Source organism: Panulirus ornatus, chromosome 57 (genome assembly GCF_036320965.1).
Source record: "Panulirus ornatus isolate Po-2019 chromosome 57, ASM3632096v1, whole genome shotgun sequence".
Classification (NCBI taxonomy): domain Eukaryota; kingdom Metazoa; phylum Arthropoda; class Malacostraca; order Decapoda; family Palinuridae; genus Panulirus; species Panulirus ornatus.
The window spans coordinates 7839794-7866801 of record NC_092280.1 but is presented as its reverse complement, the minus strand read 5'-3'; positions in this window follow the sequence as shown (position 1 = coordinate 7866801).

The window sequence follows — 27008 nt, the reverse complement described above, 5'->3', positions numbered from 1 at the left end:
TTTTACTCCATTCCCAACGTTTTCGGATCCGTTTATTATTATCAAAAGGGGGGGGGAAAAAATGCCTTAAACATCATCCTTTTCAGTGAGAAAATTAGGAAAGCGTTATCTCTCGCAATTTTAAAAGGAAGACAGAAGGAAAAATAGCAAAAGAGCGCGCGCCAAATTACCCATCTCGAAATCGGAATTCTCCCTTTCATGATGAACAGGGGACCGGAACAATTGGAACAAAACGTATGATGGTATCGCGCCTGAACAGGGGAACACGGAACGGGACGGACAATACGCGCCAAGAGGGATAAAACCCGAGAGAAACTTTTAGCCTGGCAGGCTTTGATGGCTTTAAATATGGCGACGAGGGAGGCTCAGGCGGAGAGGACGAAGGTAGTGTGGATGGTGGTGGTGGTGGTGGTAGCGGGGGCGATGGTGGTGGTAGAAAGGGATTGTGGTGATGGTGGTGATGGTGGTAGAAAGGGATTGTGGTGATGGTGGTGATGGTGGTAGAAAGGGATTGTGGTGATGGTGATGGTGGTAGAAAGGGATTGTGGTGATGGTGGTGGTAGAAAGGGATTGTGGTGATGGTGATGGTGGTAGAAAGGGATTGAGATGGTGGTGGTGGTAGAAAGGGATTGTGGTGATGGTGGTGGTGGTAGAAAGGGATTGTGGTGATGGTGGTGGTGGTGGTAGAAAGGGATTGTGGTGATGGTGGTGGTAAAAAGTGTAGGTTGTGGTGGTGGTGGGGGTGGAGAGTGTGGTGGTGGTGGTGGAGGTGGAGAGTGTGGTGGTGGTGGTGGAGGTGGAGAGTGTAGTGGAGGTGGAGAGTGTATTGGTGGTGGTGGAGAGTGTATTGGTGGTGGTGGAGAGTGTGGTGGTGGTGGTGGTAGAAAGTGTAGGTTGTGGTGGTGGTGGTGGAGGTGGAGAGTGTAGTGGAGGTGGAGAGTGTGGTGGTGGTGGAGAGTGTATTGGTGGTGGTGGAGAGTGTATTGGTGGTGGTGGAGAGTGTGGTGGTGGTGGTGGTAGAAAGTGTAGGTTGTGGTGGTGGTGGTGGAGGTGGAGAGTGTAGTGGAGGTGGAGAGTGTGGTGGTGGTGGAGAGTGTATTGGTGGTGGTGGAGAGTGTATTGGTGGTGGTGGAGAGTGTGGTGGTGGTGGTGGTAGAAAGTGTAGGTTGTGGTGGTGGTGGTGGAGGTGGAGAGTGTAGTGGAGGTGGAGAGTGTGGTGGTGGTGGAGAGTGTATTGGTGGTGGTGGAGAGTGTATTGGTGGTGGTGGAGAGTGTGGTGGTGGTGGTGGTAGAAAGTGTAGGTTGTGGTGGTGGTGGTGGAGGTGGAGAGTGTAGTGGAGGTGGAGAGTGTGGTGGTGGTGGAGAGCGTATTGGTGGTGGTGGAGAGTGTGGTGGTGGTGGTGGTGGTAGAAAGTGTAGGTTGTAGTGGTGGTGGGGGTGGAGAGTGTGGTGGTGGTGTAGAGTGTATTGGTGGTGGTGCTGGTGGAGAGTGTAGTGATGGTGGTGGAGAGCGTGGCAGTGGTACCGATACTGGTAATGGTAGTGGTAATGGTAGTGGCAGTGGTAGTGGTAGTGGTAGTGGTAGTGGCAGTAGTAGTGGTACTGGTAGTGATAGTGGTAGTGGCAGTGGTACTGGTAATGGTAGTGGTAGTGGCAGCGATACTGATTTTGGTAGTGGTAGTGGCAGTGGTGGTGGTAGTGGCAGTGGTAGTGGTACTGGTAGTGATAGTGGTAGTGGTAGTGGTACTGGTAGTGATAGTGGCAGTGGTACTGGTAATGGTAATGGCAGTGGTACTGGTACTGGTAGTGGCAGAGGTACTGGTAGTGGTAATGGTACAGGTAGTGGTAGTGGCAGTGGTAGTGGTAGTGGTAGTGGTGCAGGTGCTGACACTAATACCAGTACAGGTAGTGATACTGGTACTGGCGTTGGAACTAACGCTGGTATTACTAGCGCTGGTAGCGCTACTGGGGTGCTGGTACTGGGGTACTGGTACTGGGGTGCTGGTACTGGGGTGCTGGTCCTTGGGCTGGGGAGAAATACGGTGCGTACTGACTGGGATGACAGGGAGAATGCGTATAATTAGTGGCACGGGGCATGGCCAGCCTAGCTGTGGCTTGCGCCCTTCATCCTCTCTCTCTCTCTCTCTCTCTCTCTCTCTCTCTCTCTCTCTCTCTCTCTCTGGCTCTCTCTCTCTGGCTCTCTCTCTCTCTCTCTCTCTCTCTCTCTCTCTCTCTCTCTCTCTCTCCCTCCCCGTCTCCATATGTCTCCCTCCGTCTCCCGTTTCCTCTGTCTATCTGTATCTTTCTTACTTTCCATCTATCGACGCTTCTCTTAGATAAGTCGACCTTATACAGCTGGCAACACTTTTTCAAAGTTTACCCCCCCCACGCCCTCGCCCTCCCCTCCCCTGACGTCACCAACAGCTGGCAACCACGTGACCTCTGGCACTAAAGTTCAACGAAAGTAAACCACAGTTTCTTTTTTTTAAACCTCGTTTTAGCACAGTAGCTCCGTCGTTAAACCAATTGAAGAAGAGGATTTTTTTGGATCGTCTATCGTTCGAATCTGTATCTTTCTAAGTTTGGAACACATCTTTCCTCGTTTCTCCATGTTTTACCCCTCATATATATACATATATATATATATATATATATATCTTTTCTTTTCTTTTATACTATTCGCTATTTCCCGCATTAGCGAGGTAGCGTTAAGAACAGAGGACTGGGCTTTTGAGGGAATATCCTCACGTGGCCCCCTTCTCTGTTCCTTCTTTTGGAAAATCAAGAATATATATATATATATATATATATATATATATATATATATATATATATATATATATATATATATATATATATATATATTCAAGCTTGACAGCGAGGACTATTCTCTGTCCACAGTAACAGATGGACGGACATCAGCTGGCCCCACCCACAGGGATGTCAAGGACAAATGACCACCTTCTTGGGCGGCCACTGTTACGTACAACGGTGAGGGGAAAAACTAGGACTGGCCTGATGTGGGTGACAATGAAAGTAGACGAAGAGAAGTGGGCGATGACTCTGTCAGTGACATACGCACGCGCGCACCTGGGAGCGAGAGGTGTGATGAAGAGAGGGGAAGGGGGTGCTCGGCTCATCTGGGAGTGGATGAGTAAGTGCCTGGGCAAGGTTGATTGCAAGGGGTTCATAGTGAAAGATTTGAATGCAAGAGTGGGAGATGTGGTCGCTTGTACCGGGTGGAATACAATTTGGCAAACAGTTCGTTCTCTCCGAGAAGAGAATGGTGACCGGGAATACCTGGTTTGAAGAAAAAGGTGTGTAAAGGAGAGCTTGTTGGATGTGAATGTGTTGAGAAGGGCAGCACATGGAATGTCTGATCACATTTCTTGGTGGAGGAAATTGCGAAAGTGTATAATGGCTATGAGAAAAGAGAAAATGACATGGGTCTGTAGAAGATGGTGAAAGTGAGTCAACTTAGGAAAGATAGGCCTGTGCAGAAATAACAAGACTAAATGATGAGTGGCTTTAAGGTGAGAAAAAATGAAAACAACTGGGGAACGGGCGAGGAGTGGTAGGTATTTAGGACAGCAGTGCTTACGTGTGCAACCAACAAGTGAAAAGTCCTAAGAGATTAAAAAACCCCTTTACACCAAAATTCCTTTAGTATGGTAAGTACTCAACTCATTAGATATAACATCCAACCTTATCATTAACTTTACCTCATCCTTCAAACTATATTGTTTCGTTCATGGCATAAAAGAATGATTGAACGTGAGTTATCAATGAAAAAATAGTTGAAAGCGAGTCATAGAGTACTGAAAACATATGAACATCACAGTTTACTGAAGTATGATCGAAAACATATGAACATCACAGTTTACTGAAGAATGATCGAATGTTCCAATTATGTCGGGGCAGGCAGAGCGTTCCACAATTCTCGCCTACAGCGTTACGTTGTATCGTCCATCCTATGTGGAAGATGGAGGGTGGGTGTGTATGTGTGTGTGTGTGTGGGGGGAGGGGGTGGAACTGTTTCACCCAGGGATAACAGAGAAATCGACAGCAGTCTACCCTATCTAAAGGCCTCCTATCTATTACGTTGATAATACATATATGTAATACAAAATACGGATGAACAGACCACTCACCTATATATATATATATATATATATATATATATATATATATATATATATATATATATATATATATATATTTTCTTTTTTTTTTTTGCTTTGTCGCTGTCTCCCGCGTTTGCGAGGTAGCGCAAGGAAACAGACGAAAGAAATGGCCCAACCCACCCCCATACACATGTATATACATACGTCCACACACGCAAATATACATACCTACACAGCTTTCCATGGTTTACCCCAGACGCTTCACATGCCTTGATTCAATCCACTGACAGCACGTCAACCCCGGTATACCACATCGCTCCAATTCACCCTATTCCTTGCCCTCCTTTCACCCTCCTGCATGTTCAGGCCCCGATCACATAAAATCTTTTTCACTCCATCTTTCCACCTCCAATGTGGTCTCCCTCTTCTCCTCGTTCCCTCCACCTCCGACACATATATCCTCTTGGTCAATCTTTCCTCACTCATTCTCTCCATGTGCCCAAACCATTTCAAAACACCCTCTTCTGCTCTCTCAACCACGCTCTTTTTATTTCCACACATCTCTCTTACCCTTACGTTACTTACTCGATCAAACCACCTCACACCACACATTGTCCTCAAACATCTCATTTCCAGCACATCAATCCTCCTGCGCACAACTCTATCCATAGCCCACGCCTCGCAACCATACAACATTGTTGGAACCACTATTCCTTCAAACATACCCATTTTTGCTTTCCGAGATAATGTTCTCGACTTCCACACATTCTTCAAGGCTCTCAGAATTTTCGCCCCCTCCCCCACCCTATGATCCACTTCCGCTTCCATGGTTCCATCCGCTGCCAGATCCACTCCCAGATATCTAAAACACTTCACTTCCTCCAGTTTTTCTCCATTCAAACTCACCTCCCAATTGACTTGACCCTCAACCCTACTGGACCTAATAACCTTGCTCTTATTCACATTTACTCTTAACTTTCTTCTTTCACACACTTTACCAAACTCAGTCACCAGCTTCTGCAGTTTCTCACATGAATCAGCCACCAGCGCTGTATCATCAGCGAACAACAACTGACTCACTTCCCAAGCTCTCTCATCCCCAACAGACTTCATACTTGCCCCTCTTTCCAAAACTCTTGCATTCACCTCCCTAACAACCCCATCCATAAACAAATTAAACAACCATCGAGACATCACACACCCCTGCCGCAAACCTACATTCACTGAGAACCAATCACTTTCCTCTCTTCCTACACGTACACATATATATATATGAAGGTGAAATCTCACTCCGGTAGTTCGTACAATTTTATTTGTCTGAATGTATAGTGTTGCCCTATTCTCCCAACTTAGCTAATCTGAGACATGTTCTAAACAACAGTGCTTGTAATGTTGCTTTCCAGTACAATAACACCATCAGTAAGACCTTAATAAATAGTAGGCCAAATCATGCAACAATTGGGAGTGTTTACGCCGTCAAATGCAAGGCATGTAAATATATTTATATAGGCCAGACAGATAAAACTGTAACGGAGAGGTGTTATTGGCACCGTCATGCAGTACGCAGGGATGACCACAAAAATGCGATCGCTAAACATTGTCATGAAAATGATCACCCCATAGATCTTGAAAATCCTGTTATTCTATACCCCTCTGCTGATTATGCCACACGTAATGTCATTGAATCTGTCTCAATTGCTAATACTAAGAACTTTAATTTGTCCCCAGGCAATTTTAAAGCCGATCCTAGCATTAACCAAATCATTATGAGAGAATTGACAAAACACGAAAACATAAAAAGTTGTTCAAGACACACCCAGCTACCCAGGTCAACTCCGCCACGTGACCCCCCTTAATCACTCTCCCTTACAACCGTTACTGCCAGACAAAGCGGACAGTGGTTGGTCTGTACAGATTGGTGTTGGACGGCGGGACTCAAGTGTGATGTTGGGATTTAAATAACTTTGTTAAGTACTGGCATCTGATGATGAGGTGGATTGTCTCCACGAAACATGTCGTGCCACATGTATAGAAAAATTACATGTTAAATGTAATTGTATGAACTCCTACTGAAGTGCGATTTCACCTTCATGCTATCATCACGGTCAAGTGTTTTCATCATACCTATATTTCTATCTATCTATCATATATATGATTAACGGTTCGCCGTTTCCCGCCTTAGCGAGATAGCATCAGATGATGACGACGAAGCTTAAGTTGGAAAAGTCCTCATGTTGCTCCTTCATCTGTTCCTTCTTTCGGAAAGTAATAACGCAGGAGGAGAGGAAGGGAGAAATCTTCCTCTCCTCTCCCTTCTGTTACCTGGCCTTTTAGTTGCCTTACACGCTGTAGGTGGGCACTATCCATTCCCTCCAACCTATCCCCAGGAGTGAGAAATTCTAGCCAAAATCCAGGATTCACAATTTGTCTCAGAATTTCGTCTCTATGGTTGAAGACGATCAACCTGAAATGAAACAGTGCTATGAAGTAAGGATGTGACGTATTGCTTCAGTGAACAGTCAGATGATCCGTCCTGTTCTAACATGGATGGATTTGGCATTAGCTAAAGCGTTAAGCATTTGGCTATTACGGGTTAGCCTCAGTGAAGCGAGGCTTCAATCATTGGTCTCACTTCATCACACGAAGCGCCAGGCACTGGACTCACTGTGCCAAACGAAGCGCCAGGCACTGAACTCACTGCACTACACGAGATACCAGTCACCGCACCAAACGAGGCATCAGTCACTGCGCCAGAAGAGACATCAGTCACTGCATCCAACGAGGTATTAGTCACTGCACCCAACGAGGCATCAGTCACTGCACCAAACGAGACATCAGTCACTGCACCAAACGAGGCATCAGTCACTGCACCCAACGAGGCATCAGTCACTGCACCCAACGAGGCATCAGTCACTGCACCCAACGAGGCATCAGTCACTGCACCCAACGAGGCATCAGTCACTGCACCCAACGAGGCATCAGTCACTGCACTAAACGGGGCATTAGTCACTGCACCCAACGAGGCATCAGTCACTGCACCAAACGAGGCATCAGTCACTGCACTAAACGAGGCATCAGTCACTGCACCCAACGAGGCATCAGTCACTGCACTAAACGAGGCATCAGTCACTGCACCAAACGAGGCATCAGTCACTGCACTAAACGAGGCATCAGTCACTGCACCAAACGAGGCATCAGTCACTGCACTAAACGAGGCATCAGTCACTGCACCAAACGAGGCATCAGTCACTGCACCGTATTCGACCAAAGTCTTTACCCGTCTTGTGCAGGCTTGTATGATCTCCATGCTTGGCTTTCACCTGTGTACATAAGAACGAATCATAGCAAGGAAATGGCCGTGTCCACCTCTCTCTCTCTCTCTCTCTCTCTCTCTCTCTCTCTCTCTCTCTCTCTCTCTCTCTCTCTCTCTCACCACCACCACCGTCTAAAACTACTTACATCGCCCAGTTACCAGGCGAAGCGAAGGCCCTAGTGGAAGAGAGAGAGAGACACAAGACAGACAGACATACAGACAGACAGAGAGACTGAGAGAGAGACAGGTAGACAGACGTAATAATGGCATCCACTGACGAGAAAGTCAACCAATATAATGGAATATTTCTCGAGTAATCAGTCCATCATCAGCAAATATCATCAGCTTGGATAGGGCTAAGATATACTCTCTCTCTCTCTCTCTCTCTCTCTCTCTCTCACACACACACAGGACAAGTATAATTGAGCAAATGCAACTCTCTGGCTGTGGCTGCGCTAAGTGGTCGGCAGTCCAAAATCTATAGGGAGTGTCCCCGCGGCCACGATTTAATCAACTCTCAAAGAGTCTAAAGGAAGATCGTGAGTTGACAATCCCATTGAAATTAATTTGAAAATCCTTCAATGTCTTTGTGGCCGAGTTCGCTCTTGGGGGGGGATGGGGGGATGGTGGGGGGGTATGTATGTCTGGTGGTAGGAAGCCCAGATGGCATTTCAGAAGCGTTCACTCACTCGCTTCGCTTGCGTGTGTGTGTGTGTGTGTCTCTCTCTCTCTCTCTCTTTACCAGCTGTGGAAGTCGGCCCTCTCCTGTGTGGGAGAGGGAGGGGGTGGGGGGGACGGAGGACACAGCCTTTTCATCTCCTTCGTCAATCCTGTTCGTGTAGTCGTGTTAGAATATATATATATATATATATATATGTGTGGTGAGTCGTACAAATGCCTTGGAGAGGGAGGTAGCCAACCAGTCCTGTAGGTGGGTGGGATGGGAGATAAATGTGGGGAGGAGAGGAGGAGGAGGAAGGTGGTGGTGGGTGCCGAAGGGAGACTAAATTGAGGGAGAATATGAAAATTTCTTCTCCCTCAGTGCCAGCCAAGCCAACCATATTGAGTTCAGCTTTGTAGTGGTCGCTTAATTTACCCACTCTGTTTGTTCTTCCATTTTTATGATGGGGTCCAGCCTTTTAACTTTCCTCTAGGCTTTTTTTTTCTTTCATTATTTTCCCCGCTCTTTTGATGGGGGAATCATTAATTTTCAAGCAAAAAATAAAAATGCATAGTACAATATCTTATTCAAATTTGGGAGGCCACAGGCGGCCCGTTGTTGGCGGAGTATGTAAGCAAAGTTTTCATGTAATTAAACCTTCATCTACTCAGTAAACATTTCCTTTCCCCCCCCTTTTTTTTTCCCCCCAGAATGGAAACAAAATTATACTTCAAGATTTTATATAGAAAAATGATGCTCTTTTATTTTTTACCGCAGCCCCTGTGTAGAGTAGGAAATAAAAGCTATGTAGTAACTGTCTTTTGTTTGGTGTCTTTCAAAAGACTGCTCCAGTTTTCATAAAATTGTGAATAATGTTGGAATGTTTTCATATCCAATAGAGAGAGAGAGAGGCATTCTGTTTCTCGTGGTATAGACGTGGAATGAACGTACACTTTACGATCGATGACGTTAATTATTTACGTGAATGAAACCAACGTTGGGGGTAGAGAGGATCTTGGTTCGTAGGATACACCTCAGGTTTTCGGAACCTGATCGCTCGAAGGTGATTCTTAATTTTTCGACTTTCTTCATTTTTCTCGATATTCTTCGTCTATTTCGAATACTCATTATGAAAACAAATAATACACCCTCGTGAGTAAATGGGTAACAATGAGTTTTTCTTTAATTACCTGTATTCATAGGTAACCACAGAGGTTATGTATACAAGCGCTTGTATTGAAATCCATAATGATTGATTGAGGTCAATGATTAGTTGACCTGTTATGGGCCTCTGTGGTGTAGTGGTTAGCATGGGTTCGATTCCCTGGCCTTGGTAGACGGCTCACATCCAACCCAGGTGTTCATCCTCCCCTCCGAGCTGGAGTGTGTGTGTGTGTGTGTGTGTGTCTATGCACACATATATAGAAGTAAAGACGTGGTGCATATACATATAAGGTTAAGAGAATGGCAACACAAGTGTAAAACTCTCTCCCCGTCACACATAAATGGTAATCACATATAGTAATCATGATAATCACACACACACACACACACACACACACACACACACACACACATATACCAAGGTCATGAGTGAAGTGGAAGGAGGAGGACTGCATAAACCTACAAAGGGACGAAGACAAACGCCAAAGCTACCCTGATGCATGGATGATGCAATTCAATCCGTGATGATGTAAAGTGATGAAGACTGGTGGAGAGAGGAAGATAACGACGATATGAATAATAATTATCTCGTGGGATATAAGCTGCAAGAATCTGTCTGTGATGGGGACTTGGGAGTTGACAACACTTCTAAACTATCGCCTGTCTGTGATGGGGGACTTGGCAGTTGACAACACTTAAAACTATCGACAGATTCCTATAATAGACAGATTGTCTTCTGTCAAATATCAAAATAACATTTAGGTTTATAGATCAGGAACTATTTAACAACCTGTTCACTTTCTGGTATGACGCCAATACCAGATTGCACTTCTCAGGTTTCGTCACTGTACTGAAAGAGGCACAAAGAGTTCACAGAGAAGGTCCAAAGGAGAGTGATCAAGATGATACCTAAGTTACATGCACTGAGTTACCGGAAAAAAAGGCGAGAGGTCTTAAATTGGCCCAAAATGGAAGAGAGATGAGAGATGGGTGACCTAACCACAACCTTCTTAGCTTTTAAAACAGCTCAGTGGCGTAGACAGCATAGATAAGACTTGCATAATGTCTTACGTCTATTTCTCTTTTTATTTTTTTCAGGACTGCGTAAATGTTGTGGCGATGCACTGCAGTAAATGCGCCGTACATTGTACTCGAAACCCTTGAATACGTTTTTGAGAGAGAGAGATTTTGTGTACTTCTTTTGATGATGCCGAGGCCAGAGTCACCGCCGCGGGTCGAGACGCGAGCGAGGTGACGAGTCCTCCCAGTTATCATTAGTCTACTAAATGGATGCCCGTCTCAGGGGCCAGTTTTCTGCCGCGTTTCCCTGATCAAAAGGAACCCCTGCCAGTAGAACAAATTATCCCTGGGATATCATTCATTTGTTCACATTTTTCCCGTAGTGTTTTGTTGGCGTTTTCTGCTTTATATCAATTTTCAAAGAGGTAGATGGAACGAGGCTTGTCATCCGGTGTTCGTGTGGCTTGTTTATGACTTCCTTATCCGAAGCCCATTTCTACGTTTCAGTATTATTTACTGGTATTTTTTTTTTTATCTTTTCCTCTATCTATCCTTTATAATCATCAAAAAGATATATGTTTGGAGTTTCATGAATATTGCTGTGTTGCCCTATTCTTCCAACTTAGATAATCTAAGACAAATTCTAAAATGCAATGCTTGTAATGTTGCTTTCCAATATAATGAAAATACTATCAGTAAGACTAATAAAGTGTAGGTCAAGTGTTTACGTCGTCAAATGCAAGGCATGTAAATATATTCATATAGGCCAGACAGGTAAAACTGTAACGGAGATGTGTTATTGGCACCGTCATGCAGTACGCAGGGATGACCACAAAAATGCGATCGCTAAACATTGTCATGAAAATGATCACCACATAGATCTTGAAAATCCCGTTATTCTATACCCCTCTGCTGATTATGTCACACGTAACGTCATTGAATCAGTCTTAATTGCTAATACTAAGAACTTTAATTTGTCCCCAGGCAATTCTAAAGCTCATCCTAGCATTAACCAAATCATTATGAGAGAATTGACAAAACACGAAAACATAAAAAAGTTGTTCAAGACACACCCAGCTACCCAGGTCAACCCCCGCCACGTGACCCCCCTTAATCACTCTCCCTTACAACGGTTATGGCCAGACAAAGCGGACAGTGGTTGGTCTGTACAGATTGGTGTTGGACAGCGGGACTCAAGTGTGATGTTGGGATTTAAATAACTTTGTTAAGTACTGGCACCTGATGATGAGGTGGATTGTCTCCACGAAACATGTCGTGCCACATGTATAGAAAAATTACATGTTAAATAAAATTGTATGAACTCCTACTGAAGTGCGATTTCACCTTCATACTATCATTACGGACTCGTGTGATCATCATATATATATATATATATATATATATATATATATATATATATATATATATATATATATCCTAACTTGGGCCATCAACAATGACTTTATATTCACTGTCGCCATTGTAGTTCTGCATGCCCCAATTATGGCCATCTTCCTACTACCCAACCTCTATCTCTGCTCCTTCCCACTCGATATACCTTCTCTCCTTCTCTTCCTACTACCATCCTCAGTCCCTGCTCCTTCCCACTCGATATACCTTCTCTTTCCTACTACCATCCTCAGTCCCTGCTCCATCCCACTCGATATACCTTCTCTCCTTTCCTTATTTCCCTTCTCATTTCCCTGTCTCTTTGAGTCTTATTAATTTTTCATTATATATATCTTTATTACCCTCATTTCCTCTCCTATTTAAGGAAACTTTGTCCATGTTCTTTCACTTGATTTCTCTTCCGTTTTGCTGTTACTTCGGACCCTGTTTCCTCTTTATTGATAACAGGTTCCCTTACCTTTTTAACACCAGCAACATCGTCACCAACCATCATCCTCACCAATAATTACCTTCAGTCCCCATTTTTCACCATCACCATACCCAATCTACACCAATAACGTCCACCATCACCACACGAACATTACCATCACCACTCACCATCACCAACATCGTCATCACCACCACCACCACAACTTTGATTCTAGACCCTCCTTTTTCCCTCTTTCCTCTTCTTCCTTCTACCTCCTCTCTCCTCCCTCCTGGTATATGGGAGGGAAGAGAGAGAGGTAAGGGAGGGGAAGAGGAAATAAGTAAGTGTATTATAGCTCTCAACCCCTGCTAATATCAGTGGTGAGACGCCCTTGTTGTTCTCCATACTACCAACCCTCCCCACATTATGCCTCCTCACTCCCCCACACAACATTCCCTCCCTCCTGGCCTCATGTTTACCTCCTGTAGTGACCTCGGACCCTCATACCTACCTCATATTTGACTTTCCCTCATCCATCCACTTTAATGTCTCATTTCTGACGACCTTTTCATCTCTAAGGACTCGCACTTCCCACAACCCTATTCTAAACTTTACCTATTCTAAACTTTACCTTTTCTAAGCTCTACCTATTCTGAATTATATACCTAACTTTCTCTACACAATGCTACGAAAATGAAAAAAAATTGGGAGTCCCATTTTCTTCTCCTATTAACTGTATGCCATTTTTCATCAATTACATATCTTCTTTTATCTCGCCTCTTCTTCTTCTTCTCTCTCTCTCTCTCTCTCTCTCTCTCTCTCTCTCTCTCTCTCTCTCTCTCTCTCTCTCTCTCTCTCTCTCTCTCTCTCATTTGCCACTTACCCTCGCCCCCTTCTCCCACTCCCTGGCTTGTATGTGAATCTTTTTCGAGGCGTAAGAATAAATGTCATGAAATTCTACTGAAATAGACTTCATCACACACTCCCGTTTTCTACGACAATTTAAATCACTGGTCGTTATTGCGTTTTCTTTGAGGATTTAAATCACTGACGAATTGTTTTCTCAGTAAGTTTTTTTTTTCTTTTTAAGAACTGACTAACATTTCGTTTTCTGTGAGGATTCATATTACTTATTACGGTTTCTATGAGGATTTAAATCACTGATTAACATTACGGTTTCTATGAGGATTTAAATCGCTAATTGATATTACGGTTTCTATGAGGATTTAAATCGCTGATTGATATTACGGTTTCTATGAGGATTTAAATCGCTAATTGATATTACGGTTTCTATGAGGATCTAAATCGCTGAATCCTTTTACGTCTTCCATATCAGAATTAAATCCCATATTCTCGTGTTTTATCATACGATCTGTGTTGGGTTCTTAACAGCTCCTCTCTACTTAGTAACTGACCTTATTTCGTCTTATTTCAATATGGTTCGTTCAATTCATTACTTATTTTTTCCTTGTTTATCCCAGTGGCCACCATTGTACGACCCTTGGGTGTGATGAACTGGTCGTTGATGTGGCCATGAGCGTCGTATCTCCACGTTGAAAGGTCGTGCCACCGTGCCCAAGGGTCGTACCGTCGTGCTCGAGGGTCGTCTTGCTGTGTTCAAGGGTCGTAACGCCGTGTTCAAGGGTCGTACCGTCGTGCTCGAGGGTCGTCCTGCCGTGTTCAAGGGTCGTAACGCCGTGTTCAAAGGTCGTACCGTCGTGCTCGAGGGTCGTCCTGCCGTGTTCAAGGGTCGTAACGCCGTGTTCGAGGGTCGTACCGTCGTGCTCGAGGGTCGTAACGCCATGTTCAAGGGTCGTAACGCCGTGTCCGAGAGTCGTACCGTCGTGCTCGAGGGTCGTCTTGCTGTGTTCAAGGGTCGTAACTCCGTGTTCGAGGGTCATATCGTCGTGCTCGAGGGTCGTAACGCCATGTTCAAGAGTCGTAACGCCGTGTCCGAGGGTCGTAACGTCGTACCCATGGTTTGTACCGTCGTGTTCAAGGCTTACGTAACGTCGTTCTCAAGGGTCGTCCCTTTCGTACCCAGGGTTCGGACCTTCGTACTCAAGGGTCGTACCGTCGTACCCAGGTTTGGTACTGTCATGCACGAGGGTCGTACCATCGTGTTCAAGACGTCAGACAATTTGGTGTTTTAGGAGAAGAATTGGTCAGGTCCTACTCTTCTACTCCTACACTCGTAATTCTTTACGTCATCTGAGACGGCACGGGCAACTGAGGCCCTAATTAACACTATATATACCCCTTAGCCTGAGCCAGGTACCCATTTTATCGATCACCTACCAAGGTGTGGATGAACAGCTAGGTTGACCGTGGACCGACTGTCGCAACCAGGGTTCGAGCCTGTGCGCTCGACCCTGGGCGGCCCTCGGAAACGCGTCTTAATCAGGAACGCTAACTACAACACCAATGATACATATAATAATCTTCAATTTACTGAGGAGCTGTATAGTTCCCCCTTACATACCTCTCTCTCTCTCTCTCTCTCTCTCTCTCTCTCTCTCTCTCTCTCTCTCTCTCTCTCTCTCTCTCTCTCTAATGGAGCCAAGTCTAACCAAGATGCTTTAGACAGAGTGGAAAATTAAGATTGCTTATGATCTGTGCTTTGCAGACAACACACCAGGGTTAGTACAAACCATAGGATAGAAGGAAGACAGAGAATATATATATATATATATATATATATATATATATATATATATATATATATATATATATATATAAAACACACTTAAACCTATAAATAGGAAGAAAATGAGCTTAATGCAATTTGATTAAGATGGATTTAAAGCAAACAATTGATGGAATGATTAAGACTAGAAGAGTGCCACCTACACAGGACCTAGCAAAGAAGGGGAGACAGAAAACTTGGAACATTTCAATGTGATAATTGAATAATTTATTTAAAGATCATAAAGATAAAATCATACTGCTGCGCTTGTGAATGACAGGTATGATAATGAGGACATGCCTGACGAGAGAATGGGGAATAGACTCAGTACTGCATCGTTTTATAGAAACAAACTTAACACACTAACAGCGAATGAGCTAAAAAAAAGGGACTTGGAAACACTTTACAAGTACAAACTTTGAGGACGGAACGCTTGAAGTAATATTAACGTCTGAATGAGTTGATATTAACGTCTGAATGAGTTGGAGTGTTGCAGCCTAGAAAGAGATGAAGGGCATGCCCTAACTTGCCACACGGGAGCAAATGGAAGGATATAAGCCTATCATACTAGATTTAAAATGCCTCATATATATGCGTAGAAGCAGAATGATTGGCTATGGAAGTTTTCCCGGGAACATGATGGGGAAAAAAAGATGTCAAACCAGGAATACATAAATGCAGTACAAGTAAGGTGGAGACGCTGTGTCCAGTGTGTTTACCCAGTGGGGCGAGGGACGCCACTGGGGTAAGCATGGAAGCTTTCTGATAAGAGCCTCAGATGCAGCGTGAAGTGAAGGACCAGATCAACCGAGGATTGATCAATAGATGATGAAGAAGGGACCAGATTAACCGATGAAGTGAAGGACCAGATCAACCGAGGATTGATCAGACGGATGGTGAAGAAGGGACCAGATTAACCGATGAAGTGAAGGACCAGATCAACCGAGGATTGATCAATAGATGGTGAAGAAGGGACCAGATTAACCGATGAAGTGAAGGACCAGATCAACCGAGGATTGATCAGACGGATGGTGAAGAAAGGACCAGATCAATCAAAAATTGATGATTACAAAAGAAGTGTTAGAGGCGGCAGCAGCAACATGGAACAGAACGGGACATATGAGACGTGCGGTGAGCGCTACGCGCTACACCTACCTCAACGAAAATCTTGTAGGTGCTCTTAGGCAAGTAGGTATAATTCGTCATTCACCCTTTCTCTGCTCTCTCTCTTACTCCTTTCTGGTATATTTTTCGCCTCACATACCCTTCCATCTCTCCTGCCTCTTGCCCTCTCCCTCTCTCTCTCTACCCCCCATACACACCATCCAACTCCCCCCACCCCCTCCACTCAAACCCACACACCCCCCCCTCACCCTCTCTAACCACATCTCACCTCGCCACTTATCTGTTGTTCCCACGTCAGAAAGAATAAGCGGCCGACACATTTTATAAACACGGTGTTGGATCCCAAACAGGTGTGGGGGGGAATGTGTTTCTAAGGGGAACATTTTAGGTACCTGAACCCTTCTACCGGATCCGCTTCGACCGTCTTTTGTCTTGTGCGTTGATGCTGTTACCTCCTGATTTACGTCTCTTATAGTCGGTTGATAAACAAACCAATTTGAAAAGCCCACTTGTTCGCTTATGCTCTTATCTTCAGTCAAATCTTTTCGTATCCTTTAGATTATTGAAGAAAAATGTATCTTAAAGGAATAGATGAATTAAGCTGGCGGAGAAAGGTACTTCTAATGTGTATAAGATCAAAAGTGCAATACACCGCGGTGTTCTTGTAAAGAGAAAATATACCAGTATATCAAAAGCTGCTAATGCAGTGAGAGCGAATTTATGGACCTACTCCATACTTGCGTAAGATGAAGTGTGGCAAAGCGACAAGAGTGGTTGGGATTGCATTTGAGTTCTCAAGAGAGGAGTGAGGTTAACAGTGTTGTTGATTGGTCAGTCAAGCTTCCCAAGTGTATGTATAGCCTAAGGTGAGGTACTTGAGGACTGGTAGAATGCATGGTACAGGGCCCTTGTGTAAGGGGTAAAGAGGACAAGAATGAATGTTCGATTTACAGAGGTATAAGTCTGTTGAATGTACCTGGTAAGTTGCATAGGAGAGTAGGGATTGAAAGGCTGGTGGCATACACTGAGCATCAGCCTGAGGAGGAGGAATGTGGTTTGAGGAGTGGTAGAGGACGTGTGCTTTGAAGATTGTGAGTGAGAGAAGAATGGAAAAAGAGAGGTATTTGCACGTAGCATTTAGGGATCTAGGGAGAGCGTATGAAATGGTCGACAGAGATGCCTCGTGGAAGGTGTTATGAATATGTTGCGTGGAGGGAATTTTACTAGATGCAGTGCGAATAAGGTGTGTGTGTGTGTGTGTGTGTGTGTGTGTGTGTGTGTGTGTGAGGAGGAAGGGATGAGGGTGAGTGGTTCCCGGTGAAATATGGTCTTTGTCGGGGGTGGTGTGATGTCTCCATAGCTGTTTAAAGTCTTCAAAGACAGTGTGGGAAGGGAGGTAAATGCAAGGGGTCTTGGAGCGGTGGGAAGGCTTTAAACTATGCTGGAGATCGGGAGTAATGGAACTTGGAAGATGAACCATTTCATGTTTATAGATAACACGGTTCTAATGGCAAGACGCAAGGGGAAAATCCCAGAAGCTGGTGACAGAGCTTGGGATCGTGTATGAAAGGAGGATCATGAGACTTAATGAGAAGAAGTTATAGTAATGGGGGTGCAGAGAGGGGCGTCTAGATAGAATGGTTTGATGTAAAAGTAGAGGACGTGGTGTGATTTAGATAAGTTGGGAGTGGACGTGCTACTGTATGGAATGATGGAGCTCGAATGAGTCACAAGGTGGAAGAATAGACTCAGGTCCTGGACGCACTAAGGAGTATGTGGAAAGAGAAGTTAGTTGTGTCTCTAAGGGTGAAGAATAGGTATGTGTGGAAGGTACACTCGTACCGAGAACGTTGTATGAATGTGTGTACTGGAACTTGGAATTCAAAGGAGAGGAAGGGGATAGATGTGTTGGTACTGATTGAGAGGGACGACCAGGGTGAACTGAAATGGTTCTGGCTTATGGAGAGGATGAGCGAAGAAGGACTTACTAAGAGGATGTTTGTGTCAGAAGTGAAGGGAGCGAGCGGGAGGGTGAGATTGAAAGCAAGCGGGAGGGTGAGATTGAGAAGATGGTATGATATAGTGAAGGAATCTTTGGGGTATCGGCAGCTGACCATTTAGGAAGGCGAGAGGCTTTCATTGGATAGAATGAGTTGGATCGATGTGATTTATGGGAGGCGACGTGCTATCATTGCACTGTACGAGGGCAGGTGATGCGGTGAGGATAACCCATAGAGTGATTTGTGGGGCTTGTCAGTGGATGATGGGCTCTGGTTCCACAGCACTGCATATAGGACAGCATGAGACTGGATGTTCGTAAGTGAAGCCATTACTTGTTTATTCTTAATGCTACCTCGCTGGGGCAGGCAAGGCGGTTAGGTGTGTACGCGTACACGCCATATTCTTTGAATATCCTAAGTAATCCGAATATTGCTGTGTATTCACAACCTGAGCTGCTGTTGCTAAGTCTTTGTCATAGAAGTATACCTAAATACTACTCCTGTCTTTATCACACTCACTCGCTCTATTCTGTTCTAAGTGAAAATAGTAGGAGTTCATATGATTACATTTAACATAATTTTTCTATACATGTGGGACGACATGTAACGTGGAGACAATCCACCTCATCAGGGACCAGTACTTAACAAAGTTATTTAAATCCCAACATCATACTTGAGTCCCGCCGTCCAACACCAATCTGTATAGACCAACCACTGTCCGCTTTGTCTGGCAGTAACCGTTGTAAGGGAGAGTGATTAAGGTGGGTCACGTGGCGGGGGTTGACCTGGGTAGCTGGGTGTGTCTTGAACAACTTTTCTTTTTGTTTTCGTGTTTTGTCAATTCTCTCACAACGATTTGGTTAATGCTAGGATGGGCTTTAAAATTGCCTGGGGACAAATTAAAGTTCTTAGTACTAGCAATTAAGACAGATTCAATGACGTTGCGTGTGGCATAATCAGCAGAGGGGTATAGAATAACGGGATTTTCAAGATCTATGGGGTGATCATTTTCATGACAATGTTTAGCGATCGCATTTTTGTGGTCATCCCTGCGTACTGCATGACAGTGCCAATAACACCTCTCCGTTACAGTTTTACCTGTCTGGCATATATGAATATATTTACATTATATATATATATATATATATATATATATATATATATATATATATATATATATATATATATATATATATATATATATATATATATATATATATATATATATATATCCCTGGGGATAACCTGAAAGAATACTGCCCACGCAATCCCTGCGTGTCGTAGAAGGCGACTGTGAGGTGTGGGTGCGGGTGTCTGGAAATCCTCCCTTCCTGTACTACCCTCCAAAAGCAAGAGCAAAGCAAGGAGCCAAGTGAGGATTTTTCCCTCCGAGCTTTAGAGAGAAAATCCTCACTGGCTTCCTTGCTTTGTCATTCGCTCTTGACGTTACATCGCTCACGTGGGAAACGGCAAGTATGTATGAATATATGCATATACTCATTATTGCTGCTCATGGTGGCTACTGGTCATTGGTACTTTCAATTACTATTCTCCGGTGATGACTACACCTGTGGGCGGTGTACCTGTGTTACAGATACCTCACCTGTCCGTCCACAGGTGTTGCCACAACACATGTCACTCGAATCAGACTGCAGACGCCCGGGGAGTAAATTGTCTAATGGTATCACCACCTTAGCACTCATTAGTAGCAGGACACGTCTGTGTGTGTGTGTGTGTGTGTGTGTGTGTGTGTGTGTGTGTGTGTGTGTGTGTCAAAGAAAAGCAAAGCAAAAACCAAGGAAGACGTAGAATTAGGCCGAGTGAGAGAAAAAAAAAACATACACGTTTAGAGAGAGAGAGAGAGAAGAGAGAGAGAGAGAGAGAGAGAGAGAGAGAGAGAGAGAGAGAGAGAGAGAGAGAGAGAGAGAGTGTTACACATAGAGCTACCCAAACACACAGACCACACAGACCCCAAGGTCCAAGCGAGGGGGTCTGCCCTTAACGCTAAAGGGAATATAATGTAGTACCCTTATAAGCAATTGAAGAAAAGGATAGCAAAGAGAAGGAGAGTAATGGGGAGAGAAAACGAGAAAGGAAATGTGTGTGTGTGTGTGTGTGTGTGTGTGTGTGTGTGTGTGTGTGTGTGTGTGTGTGGGTGTGTGTGGGTGTGTGTGTGTGTGGGTGGGTGGAGGAGAGGTGAAGAAAGGCGGACTGGCCATGGGATGGATGTGTTTTGTCGGGCCACCAACAAAACCCGGCAATTACAGAGCTGGAGAAAGATTCCATTTGGCGGCGGGAGGTGGAGTGGGGCGGGGGGGGGGGGGAAGGGGGTGACTCAGACTACCTTGAGGGAAAGGGGGAAGTTAGAGGGGGGAGGAGGAAAAGGGAGGAGGAGGGGGGTTTTGAGAGGGGGTGGTGGGTGGAGGTGTTTGGAGACCTTGGAAGGACGTTTAGTGGTTTAAATTTGACATGGGTGGGGAAGTTTAGGTGGTTAGGGATGTAAGAGAGGGTTCTTTAAAGGGTTTAAGGGGGAGTTTACGGGGTGAGCGGAAAATGGTAGAGGGGAAGTTAGGGATGAGAGGGACGTGGGAAGGAAGTTTATGGGGTTACAGGGACGTGGGAGGAAGGGGTTGGGAGGTTAGAGTCACGGGGACGTAGGCGAGAGGTCTAAGGGGTTAAGGGTACATAAGGGAGGTTGCTAAGGGGGCCAGAGGAAGGTGGGAGGGTGAGCGCAAAGGGGGGCCTTTTAAGGAGTGGTCAGGGAAGTACTGGTGGGAGTCAGGGGAAAGGGAGATGAAAGTACCAGAGAAAGTTTCTCCCTTTCTACCTTATAGTATCTGAGAGAGTATCTGTCTTTCTACCTAGTATCTGAGAAAGTGTCTCTCCGTCTACCTTATAGTATCTGTGAGAGTATCTACCTTTCTACCTAGGATATGTGGGTAGAGGAGCGCCTATGAGAGAGAGAGAGAGTGAGAGAGAGAGAGAGAGAGAGAGAGAGAGAGAGAGAGAGAGAGAGAGAGAGAGAGAGAGAGAGAGAGAGAGAGAGAGAGAGAGGCTGTAACACCCCGTGTAGGCTGACAGGAAGGCATGGCTTGTGTTGTGGTTATGTATACCAGAATCTCTGTTACTCGCGTCCTACACCACTGGTGTATACTAGGGTTGTGTGTGGGTATGTGTGTGTGTGTGTGTGTAGATGATAACCACATCCTCTTACCACGTATGGAGGAGGACTATGGGTTAGCTTCGGGAGGCCTACCCCGAACAGATGGTCAAGATGCGTGTATATTTGAGAGACATCAGTTGTTTGCCTCGTACGTTAGGTCTGTCGACGATTTGGGAAAATGAACGTAACATTCGGTTTTGCTCTTAGTGTATGATAGATCAGTTTCGGAAGATCCACTGAAGAACTCACGAATGTATTTGTTCCTGCCATTTTACCCTAGACCTCACGAAAGATTTTGCTCTTCTCATATCCCACGACCTCACGAATGAATTTGTTCGTATATTCCTGGACATCACAAAAGTATTTGTTCCCTCCATATCCCTACACATCACGAAAGTATTTGATGATGCCATATTCTTACACATCACGAAAGTATTTGTTCTTGCCATATCCCTACACATCACGAAAGTATTTGTTCTTGCCATATCCCTACACATCACGAAAGTATTTGTTCCCTCCATATCCCTACACATCACGAAAGTATTTGATGATGCCATATTTCTTACACATCACGAAAGTATTTGTTCTTGTCACATCCCTACACGTCACGAAAGTATTTGTTCCTGTCATGTCCTTACACATCACGAAAGTATTTGTTCCTGCCATGTCCTTACACATCACGAAAGTATTTGTTCTTGCCATATCCCTACACATCACGAAAGTATTTGATGATGCCATATTCTTACACATCACGAAAGTATTTGTTCTTGCCATATCCCTACACGTCACGAAAGTATTTGATGATGTCATGTCCTTACACATCACGAAAGTATTTGTTCCTGTCATATTCCTATACATCACGAAAGTATCTGTTCTTGCCATATCCCTAGACATTATGAAAACATTCCTCTCGCCTTACCCATGGACTTTACGAAAGTACTTTACGTCACAACTCATAACATTCTTTGACATTACTTTGGATGTTGTGGTATTCCCAGGACAACATCGAAGTAACGTAACTACTGATCATAGTAATGGTAACCAATTACCTCTCAGTCACGGTCCTTCAGAGACTAGATTTCTTCATTATGTTTTACTGTATCACAGTTATACACATGATCCCTTAATCTACCTTGCTTATATGGTTATATACATGATCCCTTAATTTACCATGTTCATATGGTTATGTACATGATCCCTAATCTACCTTGTTCATATGGTTATATACATGTTCCCCTAATCTACCATGTTCATATGGTTATATACATGACCCCTTAATCTACCTTGTTCATATGGTTATATACATGATCCCTAATCTACCTTGTTCATATGGTTATATACATGTTCCCCTAATCTACCATGTTCATATGGTTATATACATGATCCCTAATCTACCATGTTCATATGGTTATATACATGATCCCTAATCTACCTTGTTCATATGGTTATATACATGTTCCACTAATCTACCATGTTCATATGGTTATATACACGATTCCTAAATCTACAAGTTCATATGGTTGTATACATGATCCCTTGATCTTTCTTTTTCATGTGAATGAGAGAGTAAAAATCCAGTCAATGATTTGAGATTCCACATGCAGACATACACTGACATCATACAGCGTATAGCCATTTGATAAAAGGAAACAGCAAATAAACAGTATATACATAAACTATAAAACATGGCTTCAATGATCATTTCTCCTCTTTTTCATCATTTCTACCAGGAAATCTGACGTCAGAAATGGTGTATCTTTTCCTTACATAATGCAAGGGGTTCTAATAGTCCCTTGAACGCGATCATGATCAGTACCATAGAATTCAACCATCCTTACTCAATCAAACACCAGTCAACTGCATCTCTACTTCGACGCTCTACAGTTACCCTAACCTCAAGGAACATTAAATCACTTTGACTACGACAAAGACATATAGTCTACATTTCTGCCATGTCAATCACTAGATAATATCAATTTACAATCTTTCGATCCAAAATGATAAGTAAATGGGTGTACCTCATGGAGACAATATGTCCTCAAGCTGAAATGGGAAAACACCTTTTCATATAGTTATAAATTCATCCATCAAGGAGGTTGTAAGTAGCAACCTCTATCTACAATCATGGAGATTGAGTCGAGCCCTCAAGGTATACCGTTGCCTAGCAAGGAATGGCCAATGAAGGCTCTGTATATACTACGAGATTTGTAAACTTTTGAATCGAGGGATAGACGGAGTGGTTGCAGGCCAGGCGACCTGTCCTCACTGAACAGAGAGAGTCAGAATGTCTTTAGAAAAATCGTGACCCAGAATTGGATCGTCCTAGCGAATTAGAAATTCTCTTTATATCTGGTTTTAGGGATGTTTATGTTTTGGTGTTATTTCTCAGTCCTTTCTACTTTTTTTTATACCAGTTTTAATGTGTGTTGGTGGAGATATTTTTTTCTATCCTCTTATCTTCTTTATATTGTAAACTTTTTATGAATTTCTTCAATTACATTATTTTCTATTAAGCAAAGGCCATAACACTATATATAAATATATATTCCCTCAAAGGCCCAGTTCTCTGTTCTTAACGCTACCTCGCTAACGCGGGAAATGGCGAATAGTTTGAATATATATATATATATATGTGTATATATATATATATATATATATATATATATATATATATATATATATATATATATATATATATATATATATATATGTGTGTGTGTGTGTGTGTGTGTGTGTGTGTAACCAGACTCCCCCTGCACCTGGTCACATCGCAAGTAAGTCACCTTTATCTCAAAGAGTTCAGTCTTGTCAAAGACCTTCTTACTCCGGAGAAGTCAACATATCCCTGCTACTGGAAGTAGCGCAACCATAGGTCGCAAGAGCCCTTGATAAATGTCCTGAGAATCCGAAAAACTGAACTTGTGGTAGAGAGAGAGAGAGAGAGAGAGAGAGAGAGAGAGAGAGAGAGAGAGAGAGAGAGAGAGATGCCACTCGTCACTACAGCAATACCCCATCTTCATACTCCCTTTCCCCCCCCACAGACCTTTTACCCTATCGACACACATTCTTCGAGAACCCATGATGAAGAAGAGCCACTATTGCCCCTAATGGGAGGCAGGGGCGTACCTCAGTGCTGGCCAGACCCCGTCTATTTCTGTAGTATTGGCAGTCGGATTTAGTGGTTGGGGCGCGTGGAGGAGGCTGACACGAGTGGGAGGAGGCAACATCCCTCACTCATACGTACTGGGGTACTGCAGGGGGAGAGGAACAGACCCTCCCTGTCCTTGAGGGAAGAAGCGACCACGAGAAAGGGGGGGGAGGAGGAAAATGAATCAGCGAGAGTTGGCTGGATTTGCACGCTTATGAGAGTGGTTGATAAGGGTCATTAGCGATGCCGCGAGGACTACAGAGGGATAGGGACCTGGTGTCCCAGGAGAGACTGTCATTAAACTGTTCAAAAATATGGCGAAAGTTCCCAGAGGTATTTTTGTCATCAAGTTTACAGTTTTCGAGTGGGGAACTTTTTTGACACTGGCTGTTTTATGTCTCGAAAAACAGTTCTCATGAAATAGACCTTATGCAAAGAATTGTCATGGCTAAAGAAAAGAATTAGATAAGGAATATACTTGACAGAAATAGTGGAAGGAAAGACAAAAGAGACAGCAGTGTTGAGAGGCAAGGGAAACCTCAGTCCTCCTAGGATAGGTTGGGCTCCAGCTGGCCTCTGTGGTCCCCCCTGAATAGTGAGGTAAAAAGAAAACGAAGGTTCTGTGACGTTGGCTGATGTAGCGTCACACACGACATAATATTATATTTTCTTTTTTTTTTTTTAGTGTAGGACGGGAGGCCTATAGCCTTACCGGGCCTATAATTTCACCGGGTTTCTAGCTTTACTGGGTCTAGAACTTCATCCAAGCTCATAGCTTCACCAGGTCTATAGCTTTACTAGGCGTATAACTTCACAAGCTTCATCAGGTATCTAGCTTTATCAGACCTATAGCTTCCAAAGGTTTCTAGCTTTACTAGGCCTATAGCTTCACCCAAGCCCATAGATTCACCAGTTCTCTAGCTTTACTAGGCCTATAGCTTCACCCACGCCCATAGCTTCAACAGGTTTCTAGCTGTACTAGGCCTATAGCTTCACCAGGTCTCTCTTTTTCACCTTACAGGCCTATAGCTTCATCAAGACGACAAGAGATGATGTAGCCAGGCGTGGCTGGAGTCTCATACCGCTGGCAATGGAGCAGGTGTTATAACATTCGTCCCGTAGAAGAGCTTGGGTCTCGTGGAGCAGCTACAGGAGAAGTGGCGTTGCAAGGTCTTGAGTCTGTGCAGTAGAAGATATGAAAATTTTTACTGTTGATCCCTTGGCTTTGCTGCTGGCGCGGGAGTTGAGGTATCGTAGTCTCAAGAGTTGTGTCCTGCGGTGGGTAAGGCGTTGCCGAAATCCACGTAGAAGCGGTGGTAGACGACGGCGTTGTCGCACGGGGTCCATGTCGGTAGTGGAAGGCGTCTGAGTCACTTGTTTTGGGGGAAGGAGAGGAGGCGGCTATGTGTCTCCTGCTGACGATGGAGATACCCCACGTGTCCCTGGGGCTTGAAGTTACGTGGTCAACTGCTGACGATGGAGATACCCCACGTGTCCCTGGGCCTTGAAGTCACGTGGTCAACTGCTGACGATGGAGATACCCCACGTGTCCCTGGGCCTTGAAGTCACGTGGTCAACTGCTGACGATGGAGATACCCCACGTGTCCCTGGGCCTTGAAGTCACGTGGTCAACTGCTGACGATGGAGATACCCCACGTGTCCCTGGGCCTTGAAGTTACGTGGTCAACTGCTGACGATGGAGATACCCCACGTGTCCCTGGGCCTTGAAGTCACGGGGTCAACTGCTGACGATGGAGATACCCCCGTGCCCCTGGGGCTTGAAGTTACGTGGTCAACTGCTGACGAGGGAGATACCCCCGTGCCCCTGGGGCTTGAAGTCACGTGGTCAACTGCTGACGATGGAGATACCCCCGTGCCCCTGGGGCTTGAAGTTACGTGGTCAACTGCTGACGATGGAGATACCCCACGTGCCCCTGGGGCTTGAAGTTACGTGGTCAACTGCTGACGATGGAGATACCCCACGTGCCCCTGGGGCTTGAAGTTACGTGGTCAACTGCTGTCGATGGAGATACCCCCGTGCCCCTGGGGCTTGAAGTCACGTGGTCAACTGCTGACGATGGAGATACCCCACGTGTCCCTGGGGCTTGAAGTCACGTGGCCAACTGCTGACGATGGAGATACCCCACGTGTCCCTGGGGCTTGAAGTTACGTGGTCAACTGCTGACGATGGAGATACCCCACGTGTCCCTGGGGCTTGAAGTCACGTGGCCAACTGCTGACGATGGAGATACCCCCGTGCCCCTGGGGCTTGAAGTCACGTGGTCAACTGCTGACGAGGGAGATACCCCACGTGTCCCTGGGCCTTGAAGTTACGTGGTCAACTGCTGACGATGGAGATACCCCACGTGCCCCTGGGGCTTGAAGTCACGTGGTCAACTGCTGACGATGGAGATACCCCACGTGCCCCTGGGGCTTGAAGTCACGTGGTCAACTGCTGACGATGGAGATACCCCACGTGTCCCTGGGGCTTGAAGTTACGTGGTCAACTGCTGACGAGGGAGATACCCCACGTGCCCCTGGGCCTTGAAGTTACGTGGTCAACTGCTGACGAGGGAGATACCCCACGTGTCCCTGGGCCTTGAAGTTACGTGGTCAACTGCTGACGAGGGAGATACCCCACGTGTCCCTGGGGCTTGAAGTTACGTGGTCAACTGCTGACGATGGAGATACCCCCGTGCCCCTGGGGCTTGAAGTTACGTGGTCAAAAACCTGTTCAGATGACAGATAACTGCTCGACTGACGGCCCCCCAGCGATGACCGGGTA